The sequence below is a fragment of the Falco cherrug genome, chromosome 8 (genome assembly GCF_023634085.1).
Source record: "Falco cherrug isolate bFalChe1 chromosome 8, bFalChe1.pri, whole genome shotgun sequence".
NCBI lineage: Eukaryota > Metazoa > Chordata > Aves > Falconiformes > Falconidae > Falco > Falco cherrug.
The window spans coordinates 18,594,001-18,612,302 of record NC_073704.1 but is presented as its reverse complement, the minus strand read 5'-3'; the positions used below and the strand labels follow the sequence as shown (position 1 = coordinate 18,612,302).

At 36.7% G+C, this 18,302-nt stretch overlaps 1 long non-coding RNA gene across 1 annotated transcript in view; it reads right to left on the bottom strand.

Moving 5' to 3' along the window:
- Positions 1 to 16,673, bottom strand: part of LOC114016841 (uncharacterized) — a 180,723-nt gene extending 164,050 nt beyond the window's left edge. The window contains exon 1 of the long non-coding RNA XR_003561556.2: positions 16,321 to 16,673. This is a non-coding gene — a long non-coding RNA (uncharacterized LOC114016841). The remainder of the gene's footprint in view (positions 1 to 16,320) is intronic.
- Between the last annotated feature and the right edge of the window lie 1,629 nt (positions 16,674 to 18,302).

Sequence of the window (18,302 nt, the reverse complement as noted above, 5' to 3'; positions counted from 1 at the left end):
TTGGGTAAAAAGTTTTGAACCATTAACTGAAGGGGGAAAAAAAAGTCCTACCCTTGGAGTATTTTACCACATCTAGAACTAGGAAGCATCAGAAAAATAAAAATCAGCATGGTATTTTTACGGTCATTACAGAGTCCGGCAGTACCTGAGTGCTTTGTAGTAGGTGCCTGGCAAACATAGGATGACATAAAGTCCTTGGTTGAACTGGTCATCCCATTAAGGCCCCAGTTCTGCACAAAAAGCACATGCTTAACTTCAGCATCCTAAAGCAAGGCTATGGCTAAATGCCGTAAGCTGTGTAATATTTTTTTCTTCTGAGGAATTCAGAAATGGATAATGTACAAATGTCATTTCATCAGAGACAAGATAGCTACCAGCTATGATACCAGGTACAATCCTTTTCAAAGTTAATAGCAATTATTTTTAACGCATCTTACTGATTTCTAATACTCTCTGAGGGGAATAATACCTAAGAAAGTATGTATGTGTTGATGATAGAAAGCAGAATGAAGTGTACTGATTTATTGCAACTCTTCATTAAGTTTAAAAGCATTCCACTGTGATGAAGACATCAACCATAGGCTGTGGTATTTTCACACTGCAAAGGAATAGTTAAGGGCAGGAAGACAAAAAAAGAAAGCAAACAATGTTTTAACTTGAATTCAAGCCAGATTTCGCAAAAACAAGACCCTATTCAAATCCAATGAAGTAAAACACGTTAAAAATATCCACCACTTTGCCCTGTTAAAGGCATGGATGAAACATACCTGCTTATGTGTGTGCTAAAAATTTTACTAGGTAAGGTAACAGCAGTTTACTATATCGCATAAAGATAAGTATGTAACTGAATTTTCTGTAAATGCTCGAATCTGGATTCTCATTCTCTTTTACCTAGAATGATATAATTCAGTTGATTTCAGTGGAATTAGATTTAAACCACTAATTAATGAGACAGAACAAGAAGGATCTTTTAATATTTTTTGCTCAGTAATATTCTGATATAATTTTTTAATTAAAAAGATCAGTTCAAACTCAAAAAATCAGATCAAGAAATAATGTGAAGTTTTAGGTTGTAAAACAGTTATGATAAGATTTCTTTTGGAGCTTATTTTTAATAAGTTGGCAGAAGAGAGTTACTGACTACAGCTGTAGGTTTTGGACATAACACAAAAGCAGAACAAAAAGCTGACTGCTCTTTACCTAGAAAAATGGAGGTATTGTAAACTTCTAATTCAAAAGGAAAATTCCTCTTTACTCCAATGGGATCAAGATTTTATCTTGCGTTCCTGATTATTTCCTGGTGAGTTTTACACATGTGAATATTACCACCAAAGGTCAGGTCATTAACGCAAGTACCTCAACACTGAAAAACACTGAATGCATGCTTCTTTCCCAAAAGACACGTGGCCCTGCAGTCTGTGCATATATGTGTCTCCACGTAACAGAGCTGAAATTCTTCATAAGCATTATCATCCGTCATCTTTCTCAGAGGAGAATGAGCACAGTATGTCATTGTGTCTAGCATCGTCTCACAGTTTGGCTACTAACGGGCATTGGGCCAAACTCCAGGAAAAAAATAAAGTATTTTGGAAACCTCTCCTATGAGGGGCTTTCTCTACTGTGGTACTTAGCACACTGTCAGCACTTACAAATAAAAATGAATAATTGAAATTCTAATATTCAGAATTGGCAAAATGTTCTGAATACTTATCTGAAGAGGATTAATTAGACAGCTGCATCTCTCCTGACTTAGAGCCTGGGTTGCTTCTGCTCCCAGCTTTTGATAACACATCATCTCCGCTGGGCCTCCCTCGTCCACAGACCCTGTCTCCAAAGCGTGAGGTGCCATTTGCAGAATCCCCGAATATAAATGCTGCCTTGTGCCCACCCAGAACTTTTACTTCCAAAAATGCCATTCCTTGATTAAACTCACCATTACCATATTTACTATAATACTCCATAAGGGTCAGAAAGAAAGTTTTAGGTGTGTTTGGGTTCTCTAGACAGAACTTTGTAAATGCTTTGGTAGCCGTATAGGTCACATTTTCTTCTGCAGACTGATTGAGTTTATAATCCTGGGCTTTGTGCTCCATCTTCTGTATTACTTCACCTATATCTCCTGAGGCTTATAGAAATGTGTTGTTAAGTATCTTCCTTAGGATTGCTGAAGCACCCAGTTCATTCAAAAAAATTGTTCTGAGAATATGTGGGATCTCTCATCCACATATGATCTCATCCACAGCAGCACAGGCTGCTCCTGACCATCCCAACAGTTACCTCCATCTCCAGTCATACTTTGTTCCTACTGGCACCATTCACAAAGGGACCACTCCATCCCTCCTCGAGCTGGCCACTATTATGCTTACTGGAGGATCTCAGCATGTCTATGGTGCAGAGCTCAGTTTGATGATTGGACTTGAAGTGTACTATTAAAGTCATCATATTTCTTTGTTGTCCAGGAACCTTAATAGAATTTGGGATTATTTATGTAGGAAAGAACAGCTTTCCTATTTTCCTCCCAGCTGCATATGATACAACATTATATTCAACATTACTGCCTGAATATGCATTTTCACTTCCTTTAAATCTTTGTCAAGGTGTGCATTTTAAAAATATTTCTACTTCTGTGTTCTGTTTGCTGTCAGGTCTAACAGCCCCTCTTATTTCTGTATATGAGTTCTGAAGAGAAATTTTTTGGACTCTTAGGTCACCCTTAGGTGAACAAGTGCTAATACAGTTACTTCGTGCCCTATACATGCAGATATATACTGACTGAGGTTTTTAGAATAATAATAATGAAATACTTGTAATATAGCAGTACAATCCCAGATTTCATCTACAGACTGTGCATCAAAATAGATATGAAATTTATCCCTCTGTCTCATAACATTTCCTTGGAAAATACTAGATCACAAGAAGTATTCCCAGTAAAGCAATCTTCCAATTTTTCTGCTGCTGTAGATGCTGTCCTAGTCATTCTATTTCTTCTGGTTAATAAGTCATAAAGCCTGTCATAAAACCTGTCATGATAAGTGTACATGTATTTTCTGCCAAAATACTGTTAGTTATAGTTCCCAGAACAGAAAAAAATACCATGTAAGAAGTTACTATAGAAAGTTGCAGTAGATCCTCTTTCAACTTTAACTAAGGTCTTCAGAGGCTTCAGAGGAATGAGTCATCATGGTCTTAGGCTAGCTCTCTTACCGCCTTGGAATTTTTTTTTCTTTCTGATACACTTCCTAGAAACTATTTTGTTATTGACCTTCAGTACTGTGTTTCAATCCCACCTTCTTTTGGTCTACTTTCCTACAGTTTCTGAGGCCCTAGTCACTAGTGGCTAGTGAAAGTCCTTTTCTGGCAACCTCAGCAAATTCTTGAGTGATCTCTCTCCATCTGGAAGACTTCAATTCTTCTCTTCTTCCAAAACCTGATATTTAAAGGAATATTGTATCTTGTAGCTATTAAATAGGCTTTTAGGCTTTTATATAATTTGCAGATAAGGAGTTTCCATCCCTGCAAGCCTTTTAAGAGCAGATTAGACAAGCATCTGTTAAAAATGACATGGATATTTCCGTTTTGCAGGAGGACAGTGGACTCAAACATCCTAATTTTCTGTGTTGTAATGCCTTTGACCAGCTCCCAGCACCAATAACCAATTTTCATCCTTCTCACAGATTGCTCCAGCAAGAAAGAAACACAGTATTTCAAAAGGAGACAGTGAGACCATACAGTCCATGACAGCATTCATAAAATGTCAAGGTTAGTATTACACCCTGTCCAATCACCTCTAAGAAACTTAGCTCAGACTTTGAGTACCATGTAATGGATACTTCACAGGAAATTCTACACAGTGAACTCACCAGAGTTAAAAAGAATTCCTGAATACATTTAAGTAATGAGTAAAATTTAAGAAAATCTTTTTTCTTGGTGGTTGTGAGCAGGATCATATTCAGATGAGATGTCAGCATTAGTGTTAAATTTTCCATACCATTTTACTATGAATAGCAAGCTACTCTTACATTCCTTAGGTTTTCTCTTTTTTAAAAAAAGTAAATCCAGAGCTAAACAACATAATGGTTTTTTTTTTGTTTAGAACATCTCCACAGAGATTACTTATTGTTTTGGTCAATCATCACTACGAAGGACCTAGAAATATAAGAATATAAAACTCAAGAAAGCTAAAAGTATAAAGAAATAGTCCTGAAAACAAAGAACCATACATGACAGTACCTCTGACTTAAGAAAAACATCATGATTAAAAATGGAAAAAATACAGAAGTGCTTATATTTCTACCATCATTACTCAGGAAAAGTAAAGTATCTTGTTTGGTAGATTGGTTTACTAAAGAAAGACCTGTGCCTACCTGACATAGCTATTTCACAAAATTAATAGCACACTTCCAGACACATGGGTAAACTTTCTAATATTGTTGCGTTAATTTTAGCTTGGGAATTGAGAATTTCTCTAACTCCCATTTTATAAATTTAGAAACTGGAAAAATCTAAACTTTGTGTTAATATTAGATTTTAAGGTTTAATGCTGTGGATATTCAGCAAATGGAAATAAAATCCTGCTATTTTCTTGTTTGTATCAATTATTTCTCTCTACTAAATGTACAATGGAATTGAGAAAGCAAATAAAATATGAATCATATAATGAAAACCTGCAATTGTTTGCCTAATATTGTATTGGATTACAAAAGGATATGTACTAAACATTAATTCCAGCTAATGAAAGTAAAGAATATCTTATACAGATTGTGATTGCATGATTTCACTCTAAACTCTGACTGTATTCTGGACAAGAAAAATCTATCATAAGTAGAAACTATTCATTCTTGCTCTGGCCTGGCAGATAGCCCATTAGCTTTAAATTAAATAAATACCAGCAACAATATTAAATAAAACTTAAATGTTGTCATAAAATGTCAACTATCATTTCTTTTATGACTTCTACTCAAAATAATGGTTATTGTTATAACTATGTCAAAGGGAGTTATTTCTCTGTCTGACTTCTAATTTTCTACCAGTACCAGGAAGAAACTTCTAGTTTATATTAGGAAACAAGTTGTCATTCCAGATCAAGAGCACTGAGCTGGTGTTGGACTTAGCAATCTCCCAGACTTCTGGCAAAATTATTTTAATTAGCCTTCTCCTAACAGTGTTTAAACAAATCCTATGCTGCCAGGGAAGGAAGAAATGACTTCTCAGTCAGATAGTTTACTTAGTTCTTTTTCTCCATTGCCATAAATCTTGGTGTGGACATTATTAGTGACTTAAGACTACTTTTTTTAAACAATGAACTGTGACCACTTTACCCACTGAAAAGCTCACACATCATTCAAGTATAAATGTCCTGTTTCTGCATGGTTTATTTTCACGCCATTGTTGGGTGCTAGAATAGTTTTACACCATTTATAAGGCATGGACATTTTAGCTAATCTATCCAGTCTGTTACAGGCATGCCAAAGTAGAAAAAGTAGTAGCAGTAACCATGTATATATGCAGTGCTGTAGGTACATATCTTGGAGCCAGGCGTGTTTGGCTAATCTTAACAGGTTATTTGAATGTCAAACTAATTTGTAGTCATGTACTATGAATACCACGATACACATATTAATTCAGCATATACCTTAATTTGAACACGTGAAATGCATCTTCCAAGAGAAATTCACTTAAGAGATTGTAGGCCAAAAAAAATCTATTATTTTTGTCCACATTTAATGAAAAATTTTAGAACTCGCCTATCTACAGTCTACAAAGACCCTGCATAAGGTTTGGCTTTGGACCTTGCATGCTTTGTTCACAAAAGAATTGCTGTCTGTTTCCTGAGTGTGAATGTGAACTCCTGCGAGCTCACTCACGATGTGCGTGTGTGCGCATTGCCCCAGCATTTCTAGCCCAGGCAGCCCAACGCTCCATGCGGTTAAGTAAACACAGCATGGCTGCTGAGGCATGCAGCCAAGGCTGAGGCCAGGAGGAGGGGATGAGGCTGGGAGGAAATAAGAGCAAATTCCTCTGAAATGATCTGACAGGAAATGACAGAGTGTCAGCCTTATACAACCACACTGCGCGCGAGAGAGAGAGGGCGGGAGAAGTTCTTCCTAAACACAGAGTGGTGCCAGATCTCAGTAGGTGAGGATGATGAAATAATAAAGCATTTCCCGTGTGTGTTTTTCATTAGTCCTGTTTTGTTTTTCTTCCAAGTGCTGTGGAAACAGAACAGAAGCCCATGTTTCAGCCACGACTGCAATGGCCTCCTCCCATGGGAATAACAGCTGCATAAATAGGAGGGAAGCCCTCAGTGGAATTGCTTCCAACACCTTTCTAATGGAAATAATGATTTGCAAAGCCCAGTTTATACCTTTGCCACGTAATTAGTAGCCAAGATTAAAAACATTGTTCCAACTCCCAGCATCCTTGAAAGCTGGCAAGACCTTAAATATTCCACTGTGTTCCAAAAAGGTAGCGCGTAAGTGATCATTGTAAGGACAGTCTTGGCCAGCTGAGTCAAGCCCTTGAATCAATCAACACTTATTATATGGAAATTAACCAGTTTGATGTCAATTAGTGGAAATTTGTTAGCAGACATAACCTATGAGACACTTTATTTTGAATCCCTAGCTCTCCACATTGAAGCTAGCTAAGATGGGGCCAAGGACCAAGTGACACATTTCTTAAGACTCGGGACTGAATAAATTAAAAAAGGGTGTGGAGGGAAGCTGTATCAAAATACACAGAACTTTTCCTGTTTACTAGGCACAAGAAGCACAAGGACCTGGATATTGGATTTTTCCCTATAAAGAGTCAATTTCTACTCACAGATCTGAGTGCAAAAGAGTCTATTCTGTATTTATCAATACTGAGTACAGAAGAAAAAATGTTGCTAGACTAATGGCAATACTTACCCTCACTTCATGCTACTTTTAAACTAAAACTCTTCCCATCATGTTCTTATATTCTCATATTAAGAAAGTAGAAGTTTCTAAATGAAAATTTCTGACTTGATCATTAATTTTCCTCCTAAGAATAACTTCAAAAAAATAAAAAAATTGGCTAGCTTCTCACATCAGGAGGGGTGAGAAAAGATTTCCTTAAGGCTTAAGAACATTACCAGCCTGGCCTATGGGGAAGATTTGACTTCACTGTGAATTCCACCTTTTGCTTAAAATTAATAAAGTACTCTCACATAACATTTTCCCTGTATATAGCAGCATCCAGTGTGACAGCCTCCTGACATACCATTCATATTAATATTAGAACTGCAGGTTCAATCTCAAAGCTTTGTAGCAATCCTAAAACACAGCTAAGAAGTGAATACAGCATCAGAATCTTGCTACAATATGAAAAATTCCTGACAGTTTTGAAGCCAGGGTTTCCACACAGCTTCTGGAAACTCCTCTGTAGCTGCTATTAACTGACCATGACATATACAGCATGTGACCCTCCCATACAAATAACTGTTCCTAAAAAAATGAGTCTGATGTTGCCTCCTACAGTGCACATTCACCAATTCATTACTTGCAATAATATTGGCCAAGATTATTGCAGTATCCGGAGTTCAAACTTTTACTTAATTTGAAGTGTCTCTTAACTAAGCGTTCTAAGAATTCTTGCAAGTATTTTAAGTAGCTAGGAATAATTTTTCTGCTTGTTTAATTTATAAACAGTTATTAAATGAGCCATTCTATGTAGTACAGTACAATACTTCCAGAAGTTGACAATGGAGACACCACTGTCAAACTATAATGTCTTTCCTTTGATATTGATAGGGGTTCTGTAACCTACATGATCAATGCAATTTATCACCAGGTTCAGGCAGTGACAGCACTTACTTGAGAACAGCCTGATAAAGTTGCAATTATTTCTTGATACTGTTGGCCATCCAAGCTTCTATAATTTCAGTAGTAAGAACTGCTTCTAAGGCCAGCAGCCTCTTTTGGAAGGGTCATGTTTATGCATGATCACATAGCTACAGTACCCTGTAATATCATTGGAAAAAAGATGCTAACATAAAAACCTCTTTCTCTGCCATTCTTTAAGTCAATTTAAAGCTTAACAATAAGCGCTGTTCATTCTACACATTTAGTAAATTAGCCACGTTATTTTAAAATATGGGCAAACCTTGTTTTTCTCAAAATTAAAGATACCAGTGCCAGAAATGTTAAAAGATTAGAACTGTGTAAAATTTATTACAGGGAGCCTAGAGATTGTTTATTTAGTAATGGCTCTGCACACTGCTGCTGAAACAGATGCATAAATGGTAGTGGGGTAAAATCATTTTATGAAAGAACATATTTCAATTATGATCAGTATGTTTTGCATAAAAGTTTAAAGTATATGGCAAAAAAATCCAGATCCCACTCTGAGGTACTTTTTATCTCTGTAGATGGTGTCAGAGACTACAGTTAAACTCCCATTTGGAGATTAAGTATGTGGATAAATCCTTGACTGTTGGAATTTATAGGAATTTTGCTATCCACCTTCGTGGATGCAAGACTTCCAATTCTGGAATCCTATTTCTGCAGGAATAGAACAGATGCATTCAACCTCAGTAGTCTAAGGGCACATTCCTCAGCCAACAGGCAGGTATATTTACTGTGGAACAAACAGGGTAGTTATTAGAACTGTACTTTCCTTAGTTTCCAGAAGTTCTGTTAACTTGGGCTTGAAGTTCTAAGACGAAACCCCTCTGTTGTAGCACTCAAATAGTTTCTGTTGCTATAACACACCCTCAATTCACATGGTAAAATGGATAGAATTGGAAATTTCAACAGAATGTACCAAAAGTAAGAATTAACTTTTAAAAACAAGCCTTTAACAAAGCACTTAATCTCTGCTAAGGCAATTGATATCATCAGGTTATTGATATCAAAGGCTCCCATTGGCTTTAAGAGAGTCATGTTTATCATGATCACATAGCTACATTCAATACACTGTAATATCACTGAAAAAAAGATGCCAACATAAAATAGAGTCTCTGCCCTTGCTTATGTGAATTTAAATCTTAAAAATAAGCATTATTAAAAAAATATAATTGTAGATACCAGCATGTTTGTTCCTGAGATTATGAAAATGGCCTACCTGTAAATAGGAGACCAAATTCTAACAGTGTATTTTGAGTTCCTTAGGGGGTGTAAGGCAGCTGTTTTAGGAGAGTCTTCCTGGGCATACATGTTCATGTACAAGCTGCAAAGCTGAGGGGTTGAACTATTATATTATCAACCTTTTATTTTCCAGTTTCCAACCTAGCCAACTACATTAAGAGACTTTAAGAACCTTTAGGAACTAGAGTACAGAACTCAGGATCCAAGAGGCATTGCTAACTTTCAGAAACAGACCCTTTTATTTCTTCTGTCATGACATCAGGAGGTACTGCAAATAATTTTCAAAAGCTGTTCATATAATGAAAGAACAGAGCTTCTTGTATCCTTTAGTGCGCGCGGTAACTACTCCTTGAAGACATAATACTCGGTTTTTGAGACAGTATGTAATTTTCTCTGACACTTAAAAATAGTTTTTCTATTTATACAAACTAAGTTACTAGAAGCTGTGGAACTCAGTATATCTAATGGTTTTATACTGTACAATTTGCATGTTTCTATAATTTACAGCTCAAATTAATATGTAAATTCTAGACACAAAGGCAAACTAAAAACCTGTTCTGCAGTTCTTTGTGTGTAGAAACTTGATAGCAATGAAGAGAAGTACAGAGCAAAACTACTGCTGAGCACCTACTTGCCACACAGTGACAATGACATCTCTGCACCAGCTGAATGAGAATATGCAACACTAAAAACTTGAATCACTTTGGGGTGAGATTATTTTAAATCAGAGTAACATTGGACACATTCCATTTAACTAACATATTAACTTGGAAATCATAGACAAGCTGTCTCTTTTCATGTGATGTTCAACTCTGATTCACCATTTCACTGACAAGTGAAACAGGGTTTACGTGAAATTGGTAAGTAATTCTTAGTAAATAAAAGCAAACACTTCTGGTAGCACTGCTGTAAGCTAGGCTAGCTATATTACTTGTTCCAGTCTCTGCAACTGGTTCCCATCTTAGAGCACCAGCAGGAAGCCTGACATTTCATAATGGTCTGCAGATTTAAGGAGAAAACCACTTGCAATATCAGCTGAACTGTGTGGGTGTTGCTGGCACTAGGCAGAGGTAACAGGCCTCTACATTCAGTGGTATATGTGTATGTTAGATTATATATACTTTCTATTAACTGGGCTAAGAAAGAAAATCTCTAACATTTCATATTTTAATTGTATGGAATGTTTTCCTGAGGATGTAAACAGCATGTCATTGATGGTACACACAGAAGATCTTAACTTTCTGCTGGTGTAATTTGAGTGGCACTTCATTACATTTTTTTCAAATGAAGTGTCACTTCATTACAATTTTTTTCACAGGGCAGGTGTTTCAGGGTGTATCTACATTGTTATAAGAACCCATAGAGTTTCTTATGGAAGATGGAGGTTTATAGATAAATAAGCATCTCCTAAAGATGTATATCTTTATATAAAGAAAGGACATGTTCTGGAGAGAGAGAAATGTCATGTTTTGGGCCTTTAGGATGCAGGCTAGTAACCCTGCAATATTCTTTGGGTTGTTCCCATCCTCATTTCACTTCTGAGTTTTTGTCATGTCAGAGTACAGAAACAGGCCACCAGAAGTTGTGTGTGTCAGTATAAACAAACAAAAAATATCAAAAAAGGCCCAATCACATGCAAGATTCTCTGATACTGAGAAAATGTACAAAGATATTTTTTGTACTCATTGAGATATCTGCTTCGACAACTGTTTTTACCTGACCCTATACTCATTGCCTTGGATGGCAAATACTAACATATAAGTTTGGTCTGAAAATTTTGATAGAAATGTTTGAATTTTAATTGAATTTTAATTGAATTGAATTGAAAAATTAAAACTTTAACCATCTTCTCCTCTCAGTTTAATGATTCCTATAGTTTTGCACCACAGCTATTCTTAAAGAACATTAATAAGGTTATAAAGCCAAGCATGCCACAGTTAGGAAATGCTAGAATAATGGAAGTCTGTACAAAATTAATTCAAATCTCTTGCATGTATGCACTGAACCAAAGCGTTTAGTTACATGACTGCATGCTATTTTTGAGACAAGTTCCTGGATGTGGTAATACTTAATATACATGATGAGCAGTGACCATTAAATAAGAAGCCATTGAATCATCAGTTTTTCCCCTTATTGCCAGTGTATGGACGCATGAACTATTTCCTATGCACTACTCAAAGCATGTTCTGAAGACATAAGTCCTCCTTTTATTAGGTGAATGTCTGTGGTCCTTATCAATACAGCACTTATTTACTGCGAAGCATCTATCCTACTATCTCTCTGAGGTAAGCAGGCACTACTACCTCTATTACACAGCTGTTGACTTAAGGTAGATTGATATCAAAATTAGAAGCTTCCAATGAATTTGACTGCCCATTTTAGATGGTTCATGTTGGCAACAGAGAGGAGTAGTGATTAGTAGGATGTAAGACTTCATACATTCAAAATTCAGCTGCCAGTGGCTTCTGCTGTGAGCCGTCTTTACTGTTGAAAGTCACAGCATGTAAGAGTTATTGATCACATGCAAATTTGCTGCAGAGCAAGATACATGGCATCACTAAGACATTGTGTGGCACAGATGAACTCAGGAAGATCCATGGGGAGTTTTCCTTTGGTTGACCTTAATTTTAATTCCTAATTTTTGATCAGTGATTTCAGAGACACCCTCGGTCTGGAGCCCTGGTCTTGGGAGAATTACATCAGGTGAAGTATCAGCTGTGGCTCACTTGCTCCAAACATCTGAGCTGAAGGAAGATTGAATAGATTGAAAATTTACTATTCATCCGAGCTAACTGGATATGAAATAAATACATTTCCACAAGGCCATTCCTTGAAGAGCAGCAACAGCCTGTTGTGAGTTCCCCTGCCCCCAGGATACACCAATTGCCATAATAACAGTTTTCATTCAGAGCTCAACGCACCACATTTTCAAAAGGTTAGTCAGTGTCACACTCACTTTTTCAGATCCCCACAGCATTTGGGAGATGGTTCGTAATTCATGCAGCAAATTATTAACTAGACAGCAAGTGAGGGCAATGGACCTCACTACAGGAGTCTGGAATTCAGCTCGGTTAGCAGGAAGACAGAGACAAAAATAGCACTATACTGTTGGTGTCCTGAGGCATGGTATCACTGAATTGAGCGCTCTGTTACATTAAAAGGCATCCAGATGTCCACACCCTTAAAAACCATTACACTAGTCAAGAATCTGCATATTGCTGTCATTAATCTGAGTACACTGTATTGCATGGGGGTAGTTACAGCTCTGTCCCTTGAGGTTTTCTCCTTCACTCTGGGAGCACACTGCTGCCCAAGTCCTATGGGCTGTGACTCCAACATGCCACTGTCTGTGGGGAGGAGGATGCAGAAGAAACACAACTCCTTTAAGGTGAAGTGTCAGTGCAGGACAAGCCATGCCGAGTTTTCTTGTCCTTATAAACAAGGTCTTGGGAGGATATACAGATTCTCAGTGTCGGCAGTTTTGCACTCACTGTAGAACATTATTCTTCTGCACAAAGTACAAGTAAGCTCTGGCCAAACAACAAAAGATTTACTGCTTCTTCAATTTGTTTTTAAATACAGCTTGAAAAATTTCACCAAAGCCCACATACTAACAGAATATCTTACGGAAAAATCCTTTACATACCTTGGATTTATTAAATCTGTGTGTTATATTAGTCAGAAAGAGCAAAACAGAGGAACTATGTTTGAGCACTAGATATTGCAGTCTTTTTTACCACTTAGCTAAAATGGTATTAGCTATTATGCCAGCTAATATTAATTATCCTAAGGTGAAACTCCATCTGCATCATTTTAGTTTATAGACAAGATTCTTAGATAGGTATTACCATTCTTATTTGCAGCAGAAGCTCAAATATATTTTATGTCTAAAGCACCACAAGCTAAACAATGCATTGAGCAGGGAACAAAATATCCCCACTTAGCCTCTGATGTTGTAGACCTAGATGGAGGTGGGGAGGGTGTGAAACAACTACCTATCATGCTATTTACATGCTGAGATAAAGGCTCAATAAAATGCTGGTTATGATGTCTGGATGTTACAAAGAAGTACAATCCCTTTTTTTCCCTGAAAATAACAGCAGATTTTTGACATGGAAAGAAAGAACAGCTCCATAGCTACATATTCCAAACAAATATTTAGTCTAAAAGTACAAAGAACTGGTCAACACAACGTAAGAAAATGAAAACAGGTAGAAATGGTCATAGCAAATTGTTCTTAACTTCAGTGGATGGGAGAAAGACATCTGTAAGGCTCTAAGCACGGTTTGCAGCGCCTCTGAAAAGCAAAGAGCTGAAACCTCTTCTGCCTTGTAAACTGTTCTTACAGTCAGCCTCAAAATGCTGCATCAGCTTACAGCTCTGTCTTTTATTCTGTCAGCAACACAGTCAAGGTATGAATAGGACGCAGAACAGCCTATACACATGCTGCCACACTTGGAGATTACTCCAAGCCAGAAAAGCTTCCAAGCTGCTAGTCTACACCTAAAGTGTTTTTTTTCAGACGTGCAAAGCATGATGAGCTATGTTCAAGTTTCACCCCAAACACAAGCCTTCTTGTGAAGTGCACCACTCCGCTGCCTAAATTCCTCAGGAAACACAAATGCTGAACTACTCCAAAGGCTACTTTACATCCCTGTAACTTGTCCTTTGGTGCTTTCTAAATTAGGCAACAAATACACATCCTAATTTGCACATAAAGGAACTGTGGCAAAAATAAAATTTCTTCCATGTAATTGGTTTTCTTTTAATCCTGACCTTAATGTATATCATTCTTGATGAACTGCTTCAAATAGGCTTTGAACTAGGATTTTTTTTAAGACGTTAAATAATGAAAAAATGCCATCTTATTTTACTGCTTACATCAAGATTCAGAGAGATGAAGAACAGCGACAGCATGGCTGTTCACCCATAACCCTGGGACAGCAGGTAAACTGACAGTGTGTAATTACCAAGAGGTGATATTAAGTTAAAACATATAGCCAAAGTAGTGCTATTGCATATGCATCCCTTGGTTTTCAAGGCAGTGTTTAAAATAAAAAACCTTCACTGAGACAGAAAAACTGCTATAGTTATATCATAGCACACTGAGTTGCAAACCTTTTAATGAAAGACATAATTCTTCTCCTGTCTGCATCATACTATATTCTCATGCAAAACACTTTAATGCATCGTGTAAATTATCTAAGACTTTCTTAGTATGTATTACATTTCTTAATCATAGATATTGGGTGTAAAAAAAAGAGAATTATGTGACATGCTGCAAAACAAATTGCTTGGTGTTAGCATATACTAGCTGGGTCTATATCTGAAAAATGCATGCATAGAAGGGTGGGATTTTTTTTTTTTTAAATGCACAGAACTTGCTTCTAAGTGCATATGTTATCAATGAAGCAAAAATGACTAATCTGAAATGACGGCAGTCTGATTTTCAGCCAATATCATCAGCTTAAAAGCAGGAGATCTAGATTAGAGTCTGGATGATCTATTTATTGCAAATTTCAGAATAAACTTCATGTCTGGCAGAGGATGTATATAAATAAGCCAAAGGTTTTCACTCACTTTCTCCATTCAATTACATTCAGTTTAGCTATAAAGGAGTTTTAAATGCAAATCTCATTTTCAGCAATAAAATGCTTTTGTTTCCAAGTTAGCAGGTTTGTCTCACTGATGTCTCACCAGCTGAACACTACTGGAGTGTAAATAGTGGACAGTATTATGACCACCTTGTAAGCTATGAGTTGCTCATAGACATCCCTTTTGGGAACGGGATCTGATGAGACATGCTATCTAATTTTCTGTCAAGTTTGATTGAAGGTAATGTTTATTTACATTATATTAATGTCGAATAATTGGGAGTACTAAACAGAGGGTGGAAATTGCCATAGTCTATATTATTTATTTCATAAAATTTCGTTCAGACAGATGAGGCAGCTGCTTTGAATGCAACCTGAAAACCATGCGTCAAAACCTATCAAATAAAGAAGAATTTGTGAAGGTTAAACTCTTGTGGCCCTTGCAAAAATACAAATGTCTATTACACTTGCAATATAGAGGAACAGGACCCCTTCAGACTGGTAGGCATTTAACATGGACTTCTGGGAATAAGTTATACAGACATACACACTAAGAAAACCATGATCTGGCATTTAAAAATTGATTGATTGCAATCATCACATTTAATCATTGCAGATAGGCTGTTCTACGTATAAGCTCTCAGCTTGCTAAAGACCAAGTTTAATGATGGTTTTATATGCCTTCTTTGTTGCTAATATACAAATAGTAGTGCAGATTCTCAAGAGATGTTGACTACCTGGAGGTAGCGTTCTTCAAATCCTAGTTGCTTTTGAATTATGTTCATATCCCACGGCAGGGGTGGAGGGGACAGACAAACATGACAATGACAATGATACTAAACTCTGCCTCCCATTGTGTCCTATGTCCAATTTCCTGTACTAGACCACACTATAATAATATTGTGAACTGTATTACCAAATGCAAAGTATTACTGATTATAAGCAAGCATGGAAATATATGCAATGAATTGTTAAGCAAAACATACCTGCTAAAATGCACATTTATTAACAAGCAACAACTCTCCCCACCAATTTTATTTAACATAGAATTTAAAAAAATTGATGCTCTTAGTGAAATATAAATAGAAGTAATGTAAAATAGGTAAGATTAAAAGACAGTAACATATTTTTAACAGACACAAAAGCATCTAACAAGAATTGCTTGTATATCTTTTGGGTTTTTATTCATACCATGGATGAATCACTGGCTGATGTTTGTGGCGGTTATTCATGACATGTCTGGTGGTGTTATGACCTTCCCTCTTTTATTGGTTTATTTGATGTTTGTGGTATTTTATATAATTGATTTATGCCTTGTGATATGTTTGGGACCTTTCTAGTAATATACAACAGTGATTGTATGTCTGTAAGTGATGTTACATATTGCTGTTTGTGAGCTTTCCTGGCCAGGTCACCATTGTAAATAAAGCTTGTTCTGAATAGATTTTTATGTGGTTAAAGACTTTGACTACTTGAGTGACTGATTGACTGGAAAACACTTGCTAGCAGGACATCAGAGTATCGTAGAAAAATGTGTCATTTGTATTTCTGATTTAAACCCCCCACCATTTTCAATCTTTTAAGTGAAGCAGGTATCAAAGCAGTAAATGGTCACCTACCTTTCTTAGTTGTCCCAATGTGTGTAGGTGCCCACAGCATTTCATAGCCTTCTTCCTCTGGCTTACAGTAATGTTGCAGCATTTTGCTTTTCTTAAGTAATTATCCTTTGCATGCCTCCTCTGGTATTCTAATTATTAGAGTCCTTTGCTGAAAACTACTAGAAAGTATACTGGAATTGTCTTTCCTCCGTCCTCTCTCTGTTTCACTCTTTCTTTCTCTTTTTGTCAGTTCTTTTTGCTTTTTCTCTCTTTTTCTTTTCCTTCCTTCTTTCATTCTTTTCTTTCTTTCTTTCTCTTTCTTTCTTCTTTCTTTTTCTTTCTTTCTTTCTCTTTTCTTTCTTTTCTTTCTTTGGCATGTTTCTAAGACAGAAATAAACACATGAGAATGAATAGTCCAACTACTACAGTGATGGCTTTTCAAAAAGAGAGGTCAAATTCCCTCTATTAATATACAGATTGCACAAATTACTCAAGAACATTTTTGTTATACAGACCACGCTTTGAGTTTCTGCAACAAAACCTCTAGAAATTCTAATGAACAGCACATACAAACTCTTTTGCACTGTCCAGACAAACAACTGCCAGTTTTTGGTTCATTACTATCCATGAATTTGTACTAATGAACACAGGCAACTTCTATCCAGATGTAAAAGAGTTCAGAGAAGACGACAAATAACACAGATCTCTCTTGGTTACACAGCAACCTGTTAGAAGTACCTCTGTTGTAAGCTCTCATTTCATTAGCATTTCCCGATTCTGATTAACAGATGTTGCAGGGTCTTGGCCCAGACATAGTTTGATTCTATTTAAAGAGTCAAGACCCTGGCTTGATGTCTCATCCAAAATTAACACTCACTGTTGCACGTTCATGGCCTGACTGAATGGAAGCTAAGCAGAGGGTGCAGGTACAAATTAGTATCCTTTTTGACTTTTCAAGGGAAAAGAGGAAAGGGAAGCAAGGGATCTCATCTGAGGAGCCATGACCACCTCTGTCTTAAAAAAACTGATGAGATCAAAGCACAAAATCTTAGAAGTAATTTCATTTAATAGTAACTGCTTTTCTCTATTTCCAGACGTCTTGGGTAATGCTAAACACCATGGCTGAAATTATGAAACTTGTAACTGTCAACAAAAGAGATTGCTGTAGACCCCACTAATTTCTCCCAGTTCCATCCCCAACCTCTCTTTGTTCTGTAACCTCATTCAGTTCACAAACTGAATAAAAATGATCCAGTTTTTCTTGACAAAGTAGTTTCCTGCTAGTTCAGTGTTTTCAATGGGCTCACAGGGTGGTCAGAAACCAGCAGAGGCAGGATCAGAAGGGGACTATGGCTTCCCCAATGTCTGTCTGTAGCAACAATGACCTAGAAAACCTCAGGCATAACTTTGGGTGCACTGACTGGTCACAGAGGATCCTTGTGTAAAATACAGAAGGAGAAAATCAACTCAAGAGATTTTTCAAAACTTGATTTCAACATAAACACACAGGACACTGATGGTGGTATCAAAGAATATACACAGAGGAGAGACGAGCATAAGTTCTTATCCCATACCTGTCTAGTCCTAGCTTCCAAGATAGCATTTTTTAACTCTTTATACTGCAACTGTTTGTAGGGATTTGGGGATCAAGTACTGCTTCTGTTTTTTTCTGCCAGAAATGGGAAGTGGCTTGAGCTTAGGATTTCACAGATTCTAACAGATTTGATTAGATTTTACTTTGGTTCTGAAACACCAAAGGAACAACAGAATGAAGACCAGTGGGTTAGTTGGTTACTTGACACGTGTAAGGCATAAAATAACAAATCAACTGAATTAACAAGCTTTCTTATTGTCTGTGTGAATTTAGATTATAACCAGTTAGGATTGTAACAGAAGAATACCAACAATCATCTTTAGAAACTTTGCCTTTTACATGATCTATCTGAAAGTTAACAGAGAAAATTAAGTATCTGCAGAAACTTTATCATGACTGTAAGATAACA